Source organism: Calliphora vicina, chromosome 3 (assembly GCF_958450345.1).
Source record: "Calliphora vicina chromosome 3, idCalVici1.1, whole genome shotgun sequence".
In the NCBI taxonomy this organism is placed as follows: Eukaryota; Metazoa; Arthropoda; class Insecta; order Diptera; family Calliphoridae; genus Calliphora; species Calliphora vicina.
Window position 1 is genome coordinate 114,680,396 of NC_088782.1, and position 19,158 is coordinate 114,699,553.

The 19,158-nt window shown below is 27.7% G+C and overlaps 1 protein-coding gene across 1 annotated transcript in view; it reads right to left on the reverse strand.

The window, feature by feature from the left end:
* LOC135955691 (uncharacterized) overlaps positions 1–17,900 on the reverse strand; it is a 365,923-nt gene extending 348,023 nt beyond the window's left edge. The window contains exon 1 of the mRNA XM_065506049.1: positions 17,858–17,900. The gene's annotated coding sequence lies outside the window, so the exon portion shown is untranslated. The remainder of the gene's footprint in view (positions 1–17,857) is intronic.
* Positions 17,901–19,158: the final 1,258 nt, after the last annotated feature.

Below are 19,158 nucleotides of genomic sequence, written 5' to 3' on the forward strand. Positions count from 1 at the left end.
CTTAGTCTTAGTCTTAGTCTTAGTCTTAGTCTTAGTCTTAGTCTTAGTCTTAGTCTTAGTCTTAGTCTTAGTCTTAGTCTTAGTCTTAGTCTTAGTCTTAGTCTTAGTCTTAGTCTTAGTCTTAGTCTTAGTCTTAGTCTTAGTCTTAGTCTTAGTCTTAGTCTTAGTCTTAGTCTTAGTCTTAGTCTTAGTCTTAGTCTTAGTCTTAGTCTTAGTCTTAGTCTTAGTCTTAGTCTTAGTCTTAGTCTTAGTCTTAGTCTTAGTCTTAGTCTTAGTCTTAGTCTTAGTCTTAGTCTTAGTCTTAGTCTTAGTCTTAGTCTTAGTCTTAGTCTTAGTCTTAGTCTTAGTCTTAGTCTTAGTCTTAGTCTTAGTCTTAGTCTTAGTCTTAGTCTTAGTCTTAGTCTTAGTCTTAGTCTTAGTCTTAGTCTTAGTCTTAGTCTTAGTCTTAGTCTTAGTCTTAGTCTTAGTCTTAGTCTTAGTCTTAGTCTTAGTCTTAGTCTTAGTCTTAGTCTTAGTCTTAGTCTTAGTCTTAGTCTTAGTCTTAGTCTTAGTCTTAGTCTTAGTCTTAGTCTTAGTCTTAGTCTTAGTCTTAGTCTTAGTCTTAGTCTTAGTCTTAGTCTTAGTCTTAGTCTTAGTCTTAGTCTTAGTCTTAGTCTTAGTCTTAGTCTTAGTCTTAGTCTTAGTCTTAGTCTTAGTCTTAGTCTTAGTCTTAGTCTTAGTCTTAGTCTTAGTCTTAGTCTTAGTCTTAGTCTTAGTCTTAGTCTTAGTCTTAGTCTTAGTCTTAGTCTTAGTCTTAGTCTTAGTCTTAGTCTTAGTCTTAGTCTTAGTCTTAGTCTTAGTCTTAGTCTTAGTCTTAGTCTTAGTCTTAGTCTTAGTCTTAGTCTTAGTCTTAGTCTTAGTCTTAGTCTTAGTCTTAGTCTTAGTCTTAGTCTTAGTCTTAGTCTTAGTCTTAGTCTTAGTCTTAGTCTTAGTCTTAGTCTTAGTCTTAGTCTTAGTCTTAGTCTTAGTCTTAGTCTTAGTCTTAGTCTTAGTCTTAGTCTTAGTCTTAGTCTTAGTCTTAGTCTTAGTCTTAGTCTTAGTCTTAGTCTTAGTCTTAGTCTTAGTCTTAGTCTTAGTCTTAGTCTTAGTCTTAGTCTTAGTCTTAGTCTTAGTCTTAGTCTTAGTCTTAGTCTTAGTCTTAGTCTTAGTCTTAGTCTTAGTCTTAGTCTTAGTCATAGACATAGACATAGTTTAGTCATAGTCTAGGCATTAGGTGTCAGCAGGTTTTAAAAGAGAACAGTTGCAAAGTAGTCATTACGGACCTGAAAGTTTTGACAGGATTCTATTTCTACAATTTTGTTCTTAATCCCTTTTTCACATCAGCCATCCTCGTAAGTGTGTATTTTTATGCTAAATGTATTTATAAGTATCTTTATACTTTTTCATTTTCTTATTACTTTTTAGCTAGTTTTTTCCAATATGCAATTCCTTAGAGTGGGCTTGTGTGTCTAGGTTTATACATAACTCCCAGGGCGATGCACAGTGGGGTTTACTTATTAAGCAGATATTACAAACAGAAATAAATTTAAATATTTTGTAAGGCAGATTGATTGACTCACTGTTTCTAAAATTTTAAAGAAACTCTTTAAATAAATTTAGTTAACAATAAAATCCAAAATGACTGCCCTCAAAATCAATACAACATTTACAAAATCCCCGAGATTTAAGCCACTGTCATTTAAATTTTGCTCCCCATAGTGCTATAACACTATATACACAGTAGTTGGCTGCTAAGAAATGAAAAAATATAAAAAAAAAGAAACAAAACTTTTCGCATTTATTAAATGTCGATTTAGTTTTCATACAATAACATCCAAGTAGGGAGAGAAAAGGCACCAAAAGAGGACGCTAGAATAGCAGCAGCACCATCAAAATTCCCAGTGTCAGAGTAAATGTAACAAAAGTGGCATCATATCCTTATCAAACATGTGCTGCTACGTGGTCAGTAAAGTAAAAGTTTTTGCCATGAAAATAAGAGAGTAAGAAGAAAAAAAAAACAAGGCGAAAAATAAATTTGTTTTCATTCTACCTTCTCTTGCCTGCTCTGAGGCACTCAGTTTTAATATTTCATTTGTTGTTGTTTGTGTGTTTTTACTTCTCTTATTGATGTTGTTGTTATTGTTGCTGCTAGATTTGTTTTATTGTATTCCAGCAGATATCAAGAAGTTTTCTTTATGATTTATATTCTAGATTTTTTGCTTGAATAGTTACTTAAATACGTGAATTTTTCGTTTTCATTTATTTTTATTTCTTTTATTGCTGTTACCGCATGTTATTAGTTTAGTGGAGTATGTAAGTATGTTTTTGAAACAATAAATATTTATAATATTAAGAACAATTTTCCATCTCTATTTATTTTTCTTTAGTTTCAGCTGAAAAGTTCTGAGGAAAGAAAACTTCATTCATAATTCTGTGTGTACAGTTTTTAATAAATGATGATGAAATCGTTTTAGTGTTGCTGGGAATGGTTGCGTAGGAGTCATAAGAAATTATTAATATCACTCATACGTAGTGGTTGCAGTGGTGGTGATGTGAGAAATGTGCAAAATTTATAATTTTTAATAGAAAATTCAGGAAACTTCTTCTCAGTTTTTATAATATGAAGTCAAATGTTTTATTTTTTTTAACAAAATAGATTCGTAAATAGATTTTAGAGGTGCACACCAGGCCTGGCTTATACATATGCACTCTTTCTTTGAAAATTTCCAAAATTTATAATTTTTAATAGAAAATTCAGGAAACTTCTTCTCAGTTTTTATAATATGATGTCAAAAACTTTATTTTTTTTAACAAAATATATTTGTAAATAGATTTAAGAGGTACACACCAGTCCTGGCTTTTAATTAAGCACTCTTTCTTTGAAATTTTCCAAAATTTATAATTTTTAATAGAAAATTCAGGAAACTTCATCTCAGTTTTTGTAATATGAAGCCAAAAACTTTGTTTTTTTAACAAAATAGATTCGTAAATAGATTTTAGAGGTACACACCAAGCCTGGCTTATAATTATGCACTCTTTCTATGAAATTTTCCAAAATTTTTAATTTTTAATAGAAAATTCAGGAAACTTCTTCTCTGTCTTTGTAATGTGAAGCCAAAATCTATATTTTTTTAACAAAATAGATTTGCAAATAGATTTTAGAGGTACACACCAGGCCTGGGTTATGCATATGCACTCTTTCTTTGAAATTTTCCAAAATTTATAATTTTTAATAGAAAATTCAGGAAACTTCTTCTCGGTCTTTGCAATATGAAGCCAAAAGCTTCATCTTTTTTAACAAAATAGTTTCGTAAATAGATTTTAGAGGTGCACACCAGGCCTGGCTTTTAATTATGCACTCTTTCTTTGAAATTTTCCAAAATTTATAATTTTTAATAGAAAATTCAGGAAGTTACTTCTCAGTCTTTGTAATTTGAAGCCAAAAACTTTATTTTTTTAACAAAATAGATTCGTAAATAGATTTTAGAGGTACACACCAGTCCTGGCTTTTAATTAAGCACTCTTTCTTTGAAATTTTTCAAAATTTATAATTTTTAATAGAAAATTCAGGAAACTTCTTCTCAGTCTTTGTAATATGAAGCCAAAATCTATATTTTATTAACAAAATAGATTCGTGAATAGATTTTAGAGGTACACACCAAGCCTGGCTTATAAATGTGCACTCTTTCTATGAAATTTTCCAAAATTTATAATTTTTAATAGAAAATTCAGGAAGTTTCTTCTCAGTCTTTATAATATGAAGCCAAAGTCTTTATTTTTTTAACAAAATAGATTCGTAAATAGATTTTAGAGGTAGACACCAGTCCTGGCTTATAAATATGCACTTTTTCTTTGAAATTTTCCAAAATTTATAATTTTTAATAGAAAATTCAGGAAACTTCATCTCAGTTTTTGTAATATGAAGCCAAAAACTTTGTTTTTTTAACAAAATAGATTCGTAAATAGATTTTAGAGGTACACACCAAGCCTGGCTTATAATTATGCACTCTTTCTATGAAATTTTCCAAAATTTTTAATTTTTAATAGAAAATTCAGGAAACTTCTTCTCTGTCTTTGTAATGTGAAGCCAAAATCTATATTTTTTTAACAAAATAGATTTGCAAATAGATTTTAGAGGTACACACCAGGCCTGGGTTATGCATATGCACTCTTTCTTTGAAATTTTCCAAAATTTATAATTTTTAATAGAAAATTCAGGAAACTTCTTCTCAGTTTTTATAACAAAATAGATTCGTAAATAGATTTTAGAGGTACACACCAGGCCTGGCTTATACATATGCAATCTTTCTTTGAAATTTTCCAAAATTTATAATTTTTAATAGAAAATTCATGAAACTTCTTCTCAGTCTTTGTAATATGAAGCCAAAATCTATATTTTTTAACAAAATAGATTCGTAAGTAGATTTTAGAGGTACACACCAGGCCAGGCTTATACATATGCACTCTTTCTTTGAAATTTTTCAAAATTTATAATTTTTAATAGAAAATTCAGGAAGTTTCTTCTCAGTCTTTGTAATATGAAGCCAAAATCTATATTTTTTAACAAAATAGATTTTAGAGGTACACACCAGGCCTGGCTTATACATATGCACTCTTTCTTTGAAATTTTCCAAAATTTATAATTTTTAATAGAAAATTCAGGAAACTTCTTCTCAGTTTTTGTAATATGAAGCCAAAAACTTTATTTTTTTTTAACAAAATAGATTCGTAAGTAGATTTTAGAGGAACAAAAAATGATTAAATGCTCTGGCTTATACATACGCGTTGTTTCATTGAAATTTTCATTGACTATTTTTCATAAATGTGTCTGAATTTCGTAGATGAAGCTCAGAAATATCCTCCTGCAACTCAAAGGTGGTTGTAAGCTTGTTCTATAAATATTTACTTCAAATTCAAGAAATCTCACGTTCAGAATTGGCTGGAGGGCCACCGAAATGAGATGGTACACAACCATCTTATGCAGTAATCACACAGTCGTGTTGAAATCACACGTCCTCTACATAAGTATCATCTAATTTAGGCAGAAAGAACTCTGTCTTTGCTGGACCAGCTTAATTTTCAAAGAAATATGGTCCAAAATATGTCTGAAGTCCAAAATTCACACCAACCAGTGCCAAGTTATGAATGATTATGCTTTTCGAAAAACTTATGTGGATTTGCAGAACCCCAAATGCGTCAATTTTGACGACTAACAAAGCCACCAAGATGAACATGTGCTGCAACACTTTGATTTATTTTCTCCATTTTTTACTAGACCTAAATTGTCAGCATGAGTTTTGGGTCACAACCACTTCAAAGGCGTATAAGTGATATTGAATTAATAATATTAATCATACGCAATGTTATCATAAACAAGAAAACAAAAAAACTGCTACATAAAATTAAATAGAAAATCCTTCTAAAACTTTGCCAAATAAATTATTAAAATTTCTGGTTATTTTAAATCTTCAAAGGGTTTTTTTCTGATATCAATATATATTACCAGCAACTTATTTGTTTTAAGAACTCTTAGACATTAAAATTGTATTTGAAACACAAAACTTAAGTATAATTTCAGCTACCCTCTCCACTTTCCACTTAAGTATTCTGTCATTCACCTTTCAATACGCCACTACTCCAGCTACTCATATTAAAACAAACAAACCAAACATTTCAATTTGTTCGTTGCTCGTATTTTGCCAAAGCTAAATAAACATGGCTTTTTGCATTTAATAACAAATGTAAATAAAGCCAATATCAACAGGGTATTAAGGTCATATTTGCCTTAATACTTTGTTTTGTTATTACAGTTTTCACATGATGTTAAAACATATAGATTATTTAGGTTTTTATTTAATACAAAAAATTACAGAAATATTAAACATCTTACAAGTTTGTGTCATAAAATAATGGTTTCTTTTCTTTTATTTGTTTATATTAAGGATAATCTTATTATAATTTATACTGCCGCCGGTTTAAGAGAAATATTGAAATTTTTATTTAGGTTAGCTAACAAATTGACAGCTTCCAGGCAAATAAAAAGGAATTATTTGCTTGTGATTAAAAAATATTTAAGATATTTTAAAGTAATTGAAATTTTTAGAAGTGCTTAAGACAGAAAACATTTTTTGATTTAAAAAAAAATAATTATATTAGAGATAATAATATAGAACAAAGAATATATTTCTCAATTACAGTAGCATTTCCAAAGTGTTAATAAATACCATAAAGTAAATTCTAGATAATTTTTTATCACAAATCTGCAGCATTATGTCAAATTTTATTGACAAATCAAGAGAAGTTAGAAACTTCATAAATCCATATTGATGTCCGTCATTTCAATGCATAGATATTTATCAGTGTACAGATTTATTTATGTAAAATTATTTAATAATCTTAACCCGTAGATATGGATTTAAAATACATGATAATTTACCTCGTAGTTAAAGGTATATATCGGAAAATTTCCTGTCAAAGACCTAACTAAGTTGTCAAAAACCTAAGTGGTAAGAAAAAATAACACTCGCATGTGTGATTATTTTGAGTAATTTTATTGTTTGAGTTTTTTCTAGTTTCCGCTCTAAGTTTCTCTATGGCTAAAGATATCTATTAGGCATTTTACAACGTACATATTCCGGGCATAATAGCTACTAGTTTTTCTGGGAAGTACTGCTCCTACAATTAGAGGCAGATACCTATATAGAGATCCCTAAAGATCTGGTGGATGGTGTCACAAATACACATAGAGAGAGGCTAATATTGGAAAAAGGCAACATCGCATCATTGAAAAACATATTCGTTTTTTTGCAAACAAAACAAAAGTTATAACGTAGAAAAAATAGAGAGCTTCTACCAAGAATAAACTGAAGAAGGAACTCTGATGTATAACATAATAGAGAAGAAAGTTACAATATGTCTTAACAACACAGCATGATATACATCACAACCGACAGACAAAAAGAGTCCAAAAAAAACACGACAAAGGGAGAAGATGAAACCGCAGAAAACAGGCTATACAGAAAAAGAAGGCCGAGAGAGAGAGAGATTTTAAACATAATATAACCACGGGAGGCTGGGTCATAAATCTTCAAAGTGGGGCACCAGAACTGAAAGGTATTTTATAGGCAGTAATTCTGGCCTCTCTTGGGGTAATTTTAAACGATGCTATACACAATACATAGGAGTAAAAACCCCTAAACGATAGGAGAATTAACAAATCTCAGGAATGTACAAGAAGGAAATAATACTGTCTAACCTCCAAAGAATCAGAGTTTTCTGGGCAATTTAAAAGTAGAAGAAATTTTTTTTCTAAAATTTCCACATAATTTATGATAACTCAAAAAGGGTTAGTCCGATATTATTGAAGTAAACTTAAAAAAGTTTAAATTTACACAAACTTTAATCTGCTTATATATTGCGTTTTAATCGACTCACTAGTTTCGGAGTTATAATAACAAATTGATGCAAAAAATATATTTTTATGTGAAAATAGCAATTTGTTTTGTTTTAAAAAATTCATGAAAAATCTAAAACTAAAGAAATTGTTCAAATTTTTAATTTATCGTAAAGCTATATATAATAGCAATAAAACGAAACATCGATCGTAAAAATCGGCTTTTCGAATTTATTTACAATTAAGTGAATTCGCTTATTTTCACAAATTTGGTAACAAATTTTATAAAAAAAAAAAAATTTGTTAACAAAACTTTGATTACAAAAAAATGTGAAAAAAACAATATTCCCAATTTAATAATGAGCGATAAATGCCATTTCCTCTTAATTGGCTAATTACACCCATTTAAGTGTACTATTTGGTACTTTGAAAAAGATATTATTATTTTAACATCCGTCAACTGTGATAAATATCGGACGATGTTGGCAAATTTGTTAGGCCAGCTGGGAAAAACCATCCAAACTTGTGGTTTCAACAAGATGAAGCCGCAGAACATATTGCAGGTGCCTCAATGCTTTTAAATAAAAGATACTTTCGCGAAAGTATTATTGAGCGCCAAAGCTACTTTAACCGGCCTTCACATTCATCGGATTTAACAGATCCCAACAGACTTTTTTTTAGATATTTGAAGGAAAGTGTGTATGTTATGAAGCCAACATTCAATATGAAATCATAGCCACTAACCCAAAATTTTGTGAGAAGTTTTAGAAAATATGTTAAAAAGAACTCGTATGTGAGAAGCAGGATATCATTTTTCAAAACTAAACGATAAAAATCCCATATAATGTTTTTAAAAAAAATTTAAAAACCATATACACTAATACCCCGGTTTGCGTCGCTTCGTTTCCGGAGATGGTTTGTAAAGAAAAAAAATTCAAAAATTCCGGGTAATACTCGGAAATTCTTTTTTGAGTCCAGTCAACTGTAATAAAAAAGCCCCCTAAAGTATGTAGTACACATTTAGATATTTTATTTGCAAATAAATAAGAACAGCCAGGTGTATGTGGGTTGGAAAAACTTCAAAAACTAACATTAGTAAATAGCTACCGGGCGAAGCCGGGGCGGTCAACTAGTTTGTATTAATTTTTAACAAATTATTTAAATAAGGTGGTGGTCGAAAAAGTAACACAATTGCGTTTTTTTTTTTCAATTTAACTTGTACAATTACCGATTTGAATTTATTTTTTTGAAAAATATATAAATATTTAAAAAGAATTGATTTTTAAGAATTTTTGATTTTTTTAAATTTAATTTTTTTTTTTTCAATAAAAATTGTGGAATTAATAATTTGTAAATTTGTTTTTTAAATTGGATTTTTGAAAATTTTTTTTCGAGAATTTCAAATATTTTGAAAGATTTAAAATTATTGATTCGTTAAATTGGCAAATTGTTGATTTGTTAAAAAAATCAATGATTCTTTTATCTTTCATGAATTTTTAAAAATTATGGATTTTGAAAATATATGATTTTTTAAAAAATGTTGGATTTAAAAAAAAAAAAATTAAATATTTCAGATATTTAAAATAAATTAAAAAAAATTCAATTTAAATTTGTAAAATGTTTCATCTTTTTAAAAGTTTCAAATATTTTGAAAGATTTGTTAAATTGGCAAATTGTTGATTTGTTTAAAAAATCTATGATTATTTATTAATATTTGTGATTTTTTTAAATTTGTAAATTTTTTTCCATTTTTAATTTTAGCAATCTTTATTTATTTATTTGTTTTATAAAATTGTCGTTTTTTTATGAAATTGGAAATTTTATATTCAATGTTTTATTAATTTAATATTCTCTGGTAAATCACTCTCTCAGTGATGTATCACAAAAAATGATTTTTAAATGGTTAAAGCTGTGAAATTACTATTGAAATGAGAGTATATCCGTTATTTTCTGTCTCTGTTTATAAACACTTAACTAGTACAACCATACGTATGATCAATATTTATCTCTTAGAGCAACACAAATATTAAGTATACGCCTGCCAAAACGTATATCTTAATAAATAATATTAAATTTAGCTTTAAAACTTTTAAACAATTTTGACTGTATATTAAACAAAAACATAAAAGTATATATGTATCTATGTGTGTTGACACACACACTTGCCTGTGTATTAATTTCAAGCACAACACACAAATCAACACTAAGCCACAAATTAATCAAGACAGCAAAAAAAAAAAAAAAAACTTGAACTACTTTTGCAACTAAAAGAAAACACACGAAAAGAGAACAAAATTTACCCCACACATACATCAAAACAAAAACACACTAAAATAACACAGTTACGCTAACAAAGAGAGGGGTGAGAGAAACCCCTTATTAGTATTAAGGTGGGTAAGTGTGTTGGCTGTGTGTGTTTGTTTGTTTGTGTGTTTAAGAACATATTTCAAAAATGCATTACATGCATGCATGAGCTATGAAATAGTAAACTTGAATGAACTCTAGTTTGTTAGCAGTTTTTCTTTTTTCTAGAGCACTAAATAACAATATTTTATTATTATTATTACAACTAGGTGTAGTGCTATGATTATTTTGTTTTCTCTTTTTTTGTTCGTTCGTTCTCAAAATGTTGAACTATAATTGTTATTCTGTTTGTGCTGCTACATTGACATACTTTGAAGGAAATTGAAGAATATTAGGATTTTTGTTTGTTTTTATTGCGAAAACTCCGAAAGTGAGGCTGATTGAATTTTAAAATGTTTTAAGTTTAGACTAAAATTTGTTGAAGAATTGTATAATGAACAGTAATTGGGGAACCGCCAAAAAAAATATAGAATTTTGATAATAAAAATTCAATTTTAAAAATCAAGCCATTTTCTTTGTCAAATCTTCTTTTGTTTGAAATTTTGAACTTTTTTACCGAACTAACTAATTATTTTTATATAAGATATTCGAACAATTGTGTCATAAAATGTACGAGGATAGCTAAATCCAAGTCCTTCTTATTCATGATATATCGACTTATTAAAGAATTTTATTTTACACTGATATATGGTAATATTGAATTTGAATAAATACTTTACACCAGATTATAGGCTTACTATGAGTCGATGTTGATGCAAAGTATAAAGTGGTAGATAATAAGGATGATCATGCATCTGTTTCTTAGAAAATGGGGATGGAACATTTGGATGGAATCAATGTTAAATTTTGGTTTAATTAGAAATACAAAATTGCAATTGAAAAAATCACGGTGTTGGTCAATTGGAGATTGAAAGTGCAAGAGATTGTGGAATCTATAGGTATTTATACGGATTTATACTCGATTAACTATTTCTAAAGAAATGGCTCTCACAAAAAATACTTATTTAAAGGGCCTCGACAAATCTTATTTTTTTGGAGGGGATACACAAATTGGACAAAGAGCATAGAGCTCAAAGAAGACTATGTTGAAAAATAATAAAACTTTTATACTTTGTATCCCGTTTTCTTAATTCGCACTGTACGAGTTATACATGTCTATATTTCAAAATGTCTTACTAGTTATTTTTGAAGCCACTTCTTATCAAACAAATATTACAAGTTTAAAAAAAAAACTAAGAAATATTAAAATATTAGACATTCTCGAATTTTTAATTTGATTATTTTTCACGATTAGAAGGATCGAGATATTGTCAAAATACTTTTTGCGTTTTATTTTTCGGTTTATTAGAAAAAGATTTAAACTTATATAACTTTTAACTGTAAGAGATAAATTTGTAAAATAAACAGAAATTTCTTAACATTTTCACTTAATTTATTGCAAAATTTCATTCATATTTAATCTGTCTATAATTGTACAAGTAACATGATTAATAATGTTTTCATAAACATATGTAGGTGATCAACTTTGACACCCTGTATTTGACCTAACAGGGTGGTATAACATTTAATTTTCTTATAGCACGTGTCCTCCTCTACGCACAGTAGAAAATTTTGGTAATTTTTGGATCAAAAATCTGTAACTTTTGAATGGATGAGTATTTCTGTAATACTTTTCTCTGTTGAATAGGTGGGACCTTAAGCTTTAATTTGTATTTTCGAACATAAAAAGCGAATCATTATAAAAAAAAGTTATGAACGCAAATAAATAATTTTTTATTTTTATACCCTTCACCTTCGTGAGAAGGGTATATATAAGTTTGTCATTCCGTTTGTAATTTCTACATTTTTCATTTCCGACCCTATAAAGTATATATATTCTGGATCTTTATAGATAGCGGAGTCGATTAAGCCATGTCCGTCTGTCTGTCTGTCTGTCTGTCTGTTGAAATCAGTTTTCTGAAGACCCCAGATATCTTCGGGATTCAAATCTTCAATAATTCTGTCAGACATGCTTTCTAGAATTTTGCTATTTAAAATCAGCAAAATTGGTCCACAAATGGCTGAGATATGAGGAAAAAACCAAGACAACCTCGATTTTTGACCTATTTTTTTTACCCATATCTGGATTACTAAGACATTAATATAGACAATATGGATATCTAATGATAGATATTTCAAAGACGTATATAAGACCATAGTAAGTTGGACCTACAATGGGTCAAAATCGCGAAAAAAATTTTTAACCCGAATTTTTTTTTAGAAAAAAAAAATTGAAAAAACAAAAAAAAAATTTTTAAAATTTAAAAAAAAAATTTTTTTTAAAATTTAAAAAAAAAAAAATTTAAAATTTAAAAAATTATAAATATATAAATTTTTTTTACATTTGAAATAAAATATCTTCTGTGTAAGCTAGTCTTTCTAACAATTGTTATATTATTTCAATTGTTATTATATCAATATATTTAGGTGAACGGTATTTAAGATTCGGCACGGCCGAATATAGTACTCTAACTTGTTTTTCTTAATTTTTGTATAAAATTGAGATGTTTTTATGTATTTTCTCATTAGATTTATAGGTCTCGCTGAGTGCATTAGAAATTGTGTCAAAAAATTTCAGAAACACCATCAAATTCAGAAGTTATTCTAAAAAACCGTTTTCAGTGATGTTCGTCAACTCAGCTAGTTTTTGCTTATTTTGATATGAAAGCTTATAAATAATTTATATCAATGTATAAAGAAAATTTAGTTCTTAACTTATGCATATATATTATGAAAGCTTAATTCCTTGTCCCTCCATAATTGTTTAAATTATATTCTTGTTTAATATGAAATGCAAAACTGCCAAGATAAAAAAGCTCATTAAATTTACAATTTATTGTTTTAATTTCTGAGCTGCGCATGCTCATGCATGCCATTTGTCTATAGGCACAAAAAGGCAGCTAGTTTTGATATATTTTTAGATAATAAATTCAGCTTTAATTCTATGTTAAAACTAGATTGACCATGATTCAACCCAACGTGCCGGGTTGAATCATGGTCAAAGTGGCGCTTAATTGAATTTTTAGAATTAATATTTATTTACTAAATTTGGTACAGGGTAAAAGTAGACAAAATTCTACATCACTAATAGCTAAAATCGTTATTCTAGGTTGCATACTTTTTCGGCAGTATTCTGTCAAAGTGGAAAAATTTTTCTTATTTTTAGATAAAGATTTAAAATAATTTAGATTTTTAGATTTAGATTTAAAATAATTTTTTTTTGTTTAAAACATTTAAAAGCTAACTTTTTATGATGGAACCATTAACATCAGATATTTGAGTATATGAATAAGAATCTTTTATTTAGATTTTTTTTTTAAAGTATTTTTATTTTTTTTTTTCTAAATGTTCCAAATTTAGAGTTTTAATTTTTAATTTTTGATGGATAATAACTAAATATGTTTGTAGTTGTTTGTTTTTAAATTATATAATAAAAAAAAGTACAACATTTAGGCTTTTATTTGAATAAAAAAAATGTTGCGCATTTTTGCGCTCTTTTCTTTAAATTAAGATTTTATTAAAAGACTCGAGCTGCACTGTGGCGAAAATGAAAAACTGGAAATAAATGAAAAAAATGGAAATAAATCTGTAAATTTTAAACGTAACGTCCGATTTTAATAAAATTACCCATGGCTATAGAGGAGGTATAGCTGAGTTTAAGTTTTGAATTTGGAGTTAAATCACTAATACGCGCCGAAGCCTCAAGGCCTCAAAGTGAGGTAACTCGGGCTGAGAAAAAACACATGTTTGGTCAAAGTGTCAAATTTGGAATCCCTCTAACTCAAAGAGTTCATGACCGATCTTGTTGAAAAATTGTGTCTAAATTACTATCCAATAGGACTATCTTTGATGAAAATTCCGTCCCGATCGGAAGACATCAGTTTTAAAATTTTTTTCAATGGACTTGAAAATTTTTTTCTTTTGTGAAAATTTTTTTTATAAAATTTTTTATTTCAAATTTTTTCTATTTTTTTTTACTTAATAAGGCATAATCTTTAAAAAAAAATATATAGAAAAAATCTAACATTATTGCCTGAGTTAAGCGTCACTTTGGATGCGATTCAACCCAATGTGCGGCGCCAACAGCTAAAATCCTAGTCAAAGTTGCGAAGTTAAGCCAAAAACCATTATATATTTCAAATCTGCTAACAACATATACAAGATTCATAACCAAATTAGAATCTGGTCAAGATGCCCTTTCCAACAAGTATAACAATCTGAAAAAATAATTATAAATCTTAAAAAAATCTTTAAATTCGAAAGTAGTGTGTTCTGTCGCAATTTTCGAATACTTTTGTTGACATAATAACTATTATTTCTGCAAATAATTATAGCTTGATATCTTAGCTTTACGATAGGACTTGTTTTATGGATAGTTTCAAACATTTGCAAAAAAAAATTATGATATGTATATATTCCTTATATTATCCACTGTGCTATGCTTTGTTAGGATTCGGCAAAGCCGAATATAGCTCACTTACTAGTTTTCAATTGGATTTTTTTCTTATTTAATCCATTATATTTGTCAGTTTTTAACGACATTTTAGAAATAATCAGTATTTTAGGTATTTATATTGATATGAATTGTTTATTTTTTATCTATTACACCTGAACCTGTGGCAGCTAGGTATTTAGCAAATGTTCATCTTGATGAGATTTGAATAATTATTTGTTTTTTTTTTTAAATGTTTTGTAATAATTTTCTGTTGAATTTCGTGTATCAGTTATTCAGTTTAATGTTAAGATTTTCATCTTGTCTTATTTATGATAACATGGTGTGTAATTAATATTATTAATTAAATATCAATTATACGCTCTCATAGTAGTAGTTGTGTCCGAAAATTGTCCTAAATGCAAGATTCGAATTTTTTAACTCAACAATTTGAAAACATTGCACTAAACGCAATTATTGAATTTTAATGAGTATTTGGGGTGCTTTTACCCTAGGGCTATAACCAAATTTTGAACCTTACATTTTTTCTTGACATTTTTGAATAAAAACCTCACCCACAAAAACGATTTTTTAAAGACAAAATTTTCTCAATTTTTTTTTTTATTTTTTTATAGTAAAATAGCGAATTCTTTCCCATTACCTTAACTTTTAAATATAGATTCGAGCAAGGTTGATATATTGGAAAAAAAACTAATTGAGTTTTTAGGATAAAAAAAATAAAAAAATTATCTCCAACTTTTAAATAACTTTTAACTATTCTAAGGCCGTTTTGATATTTGGAAAAAAAAATAGAAATTTATATCCCTGTTGTACAAATGTTTATAATCCTATCCATACCAGGGATTCTCTTCGCTAGCTCATGGAAATGAAAAAATATGATTCCATTTTGAAACAATATGATTCCAGGAACATCCCAAAGTATCAGATATCTCTGAAAATAAGCAAATAGGCATACAAGTATTAACAGTTGGATTTATACGTTTTTTGTTTGAGTTTTTATCTAGTTACCAATCTATGTTATTTTCGTTATGATCATACAAATAGAGCGGAAAGAAAAAAAAAACAAACAAAAAAATTGCTAACAATCATCACACATACGAGTGTTTTTAGACCCTACACCATGTGTGGCAAGGTTATATATAAGTACAATTTCTACATTTTTCTTTTGCGAACCCACAAAGTATATATATTCTGGATCGTTATAGATAGCGAAGCCGATATAGCCATGTCCGTCTGTTCGTCTAACCGTCTGCATGTTGAAATAAACTTTCCGTAGCCACCAAACAACTCACAAACATGATTGATACATCACTATATTGGGAATTCTTCCGGCTCAGTTGCTATTTAAAATCGAGGAAATCGGCCCACAAATGGCTGAGATATAAGGAAAAAACCGGGACAACCTAGATTTTTTGTCTATTTTTGATCTACATCTGGTTTGCTAAGTCATTAATATAGACAATATGGATATCTCAAAGTCCATAGCAATGACATATATACGTCTATAGTAATTTGGACCTACAATAGGTCAAAATCGGGAAAAATATTTTTTAACCTGAATATTTTTTTTTTTTACCAACAAAATTTTTTTTTTTCATAAATTTTTTTTTTCACTAATAAGTTAAAAAAATTTGGAAAAATATTAAAAAGAAAAAACAATTCTGAAAAAAAAAAATTTAAAAAACAATTTTGAATTTTTTTCTTAATTTTGTATTTTAAAGTATAATTAGGTGAAGGGTACTTCAGAATATATGTAGCTCTCTTACATGTTTATATTTTGTTTGAAAAATATAGCTCTTTAACAAAAAATTCGAAATTTCAAATTAATTATGCAACCTCTAACGATATCCGATTTATATTCAAAACTAGTTGACCACACCGGCTTCACTCCTTAGCTATTTACTAATGTTAGTTCTTCAAGTTTCTCCAACCCACATACACCTGCTTGTTCTTATTTATTTGTAAATAAAATATATAACTTTGTACTGCATACTTTAGGGGACATTTTTTATTACAGTTGTCTGGACTAAGAAAAATTCCGAGTTTTACCCGGAATTTTCATTCTTTACAAACCATCTCCTGTAAATTTCGAATCGAATAAAAAACAAGTAAGAGTGCTATATTCGGCTGTGCCGAATCTTATATACCCTTCACCAAATTATACTTCAAAATTTTAAATATTTTTAGTTAAACAAAATTAAATTTTTTTTCCAGTTGTTTTTTTTCATTTTTTGGAAAAAAAAATTTTCGATTGCTATTTTAAATTTTTTTTTAAATTTAAAATTTATTTTTTTTAAATTTTAAAAATTTTTTTTTTGTTTTTAAAATTTTTTTTTTGTGAAAAAAAAATTCGGGTTAAAAATTTTTTTTTCCGATTTTGACCCATTGTAAGTCCAACTTACTATGGTCTTTTATACGTCGTTGCAAATGTCTTTGAAATATCTATCATTAGATAGCCATATTGTCTATATTAATGTCTTAGTAATCCAGATATAGGTCAAAAATCGAGGTTGTCTTGGTTTTTTCCTCATATCTCAGCCATTTGTGGACCGATTTTACTGATTTTAAATAGCAAAATTCTCGAAAGCATGTCTGACAGAATTATTGAAGAAGATATCTCGGGTCTTCAGAAAATTGATTTCAACAGACAGACAGACAGACGGACATGGCTTAATCGACTCCTCTATCTATAAGGATCCAGAATATATATACTTTATAGGGTTGGAAATGAAAAATGTAGAAATTACAAACGGAATGACAAACTTATATATACCCTTCTCACGAAGGTGAAGAGTATAAAAATAAGCCAAATTGCTCTAGCCGTTCTCACGTGATGCCATTACATACATGAACCATTACATTTTTATATATATAGATTGAGATTTTTGCAAAAGTTTCTCCTAATCCTTCGAATTAAAATGACATTTTACTTAGTCTAACATCCTAAATTTTTAAGTCGTAATCAAACGTTTTTTTTTCCAAAAAAAAAATTATCATTTTCGAATTTTCAGCGTTTGAAAATCACACGTTAAAATTTATTATTCGTTTCGATACTCTTTTCATGAATTTTATTATTATTTTCATGCTAAAGTAAACATAACAAAGAAATACTTTTTCATAGAAATGCAAAAAAAAATCAAACATTTGAATTGCTTTTTGTTCATAAAAATTTTAGTTCTTGAAAAATAATTTAATTAATTTTGAAAGAAAACCACATAAAAAAAAACTTAACTTAAAACATAAATATAATTTCGTTTTATAAATTGCCAAATTTTTATATTATTTTCGTTCCTTTGGACGCACAAAATGAGCCCATAATGATCAACTTGAAATGTTTATTTCTTAAGTTCACTTCAAGGTTCATAAATCTTGAAATTAAAATGATTTGCTTCAAAAAAACGAAAGTAACATTAATCATTAAATCTAAACTAACTATACTTGTGATATTTATGTATTTTTTTGAAATATTTCTAGCATGTGCCAGCAAAATTTTCAAACTCAGCCTAATTGTATGCTCTATTTCTTGCAAACTACACATTTCTGTCATTTTTTTGTTTTGTTTTGCTGTTGTCAATATATAACATACATACCTTGATTTTGTTTTCGTTTTGTGTAGGTATTGTAGCTGTAGTTTTTGTTTGGTAAAATTATTACAATTCACCAAAAAAACACACAAACAAACGAGACAAACATACGAATGTATACCGGACCAAATTTTGTGGTAAACAACAAATTTTGTAGATGTTAAGGTTGTTTTTGTAAATGCTGCTGTTGTTGTAGTTGTTGTTTGTTAGAGAGAGTTAATGATAATAACAATGATGCTTATAATGTAAATGTGTTGTGGATGTTCTTGTAGTTAATGATGATTTGTTGTAGGCTGATGTATTACAGCAACAAACAAACTGCAGCAAAATCATATACATTTACACATTCACTGTAATAAATTCACACACTCAATGTTTTTATTTTCCTGTTTTTTTTTTTTCTTGTGTTCTTGGTTTAGTTGAGAGTGTATTACTCTCATTTATGATGATGATGTTATTGTTGTTATATTATTTCATTTTGTTGTGTTTGCTTTTGTTGTTTTAGAAATGTATGTCATTTAACGGCAATTTTTTGTATAGCATATTTATGAGAGCAATGTTTGTTTGTGCTCTTGTTTGCTTTTGGGCTCTCTCTTTTGGTAAATCTTATTGAGGATTTGTTTTGTTTTTTTTTTTTTTTGGTTGTTGTTTGTTTTGTATACAGCTTAGTCCTTAGACATGTACAACATTAACAACAATATTGTGTCTTAAGGGTAACATATGACAAAATATTTTTTATTTTTTTTTTAAGATTTTAATACATGATGGCAATGTAATAAGGAAAAAATATGAAAGAAAAAAACTACGATTTGTAATGTCTAAAGTTCGTTGTCCTCGTTTTATTTGCAAGACTTGTGCAGCTATTGTTGTTAGTTTTCTATTTTTGATTTGATTTTCTTTAAAAATGACACACTTAACAGATTTCTATTGTGTTTGTTAGATTGAAAAGCAATTGTAGTATTATTTGCAGCAGTAGTAGTAGTATTTTTCATTTTGTTATTTTCTTTTTTATAACTTTATTTGTATTGATATTTGTAAACTTTTCATAGCAAAAAAAAAAAAGCTTTTTTTCTCTTTTCATATAAATTTCACTTTTATAATATTAAATTAAACAATATTTTGTATTATTTTTTAATTTTTGTTATAAGTTTAAATAGTTTCCTTAGTTTTCTTTAAATTTTAATATTTTATTATTATTTATTTCACTGTTTATTTATTTCCTTTATAAAATTTAGCTTTTATTTATATTATATGCCACAATAAGAGAGCAATTGCCAAAGCATCCTTTAAAAGCTCTTTTTTGTGTT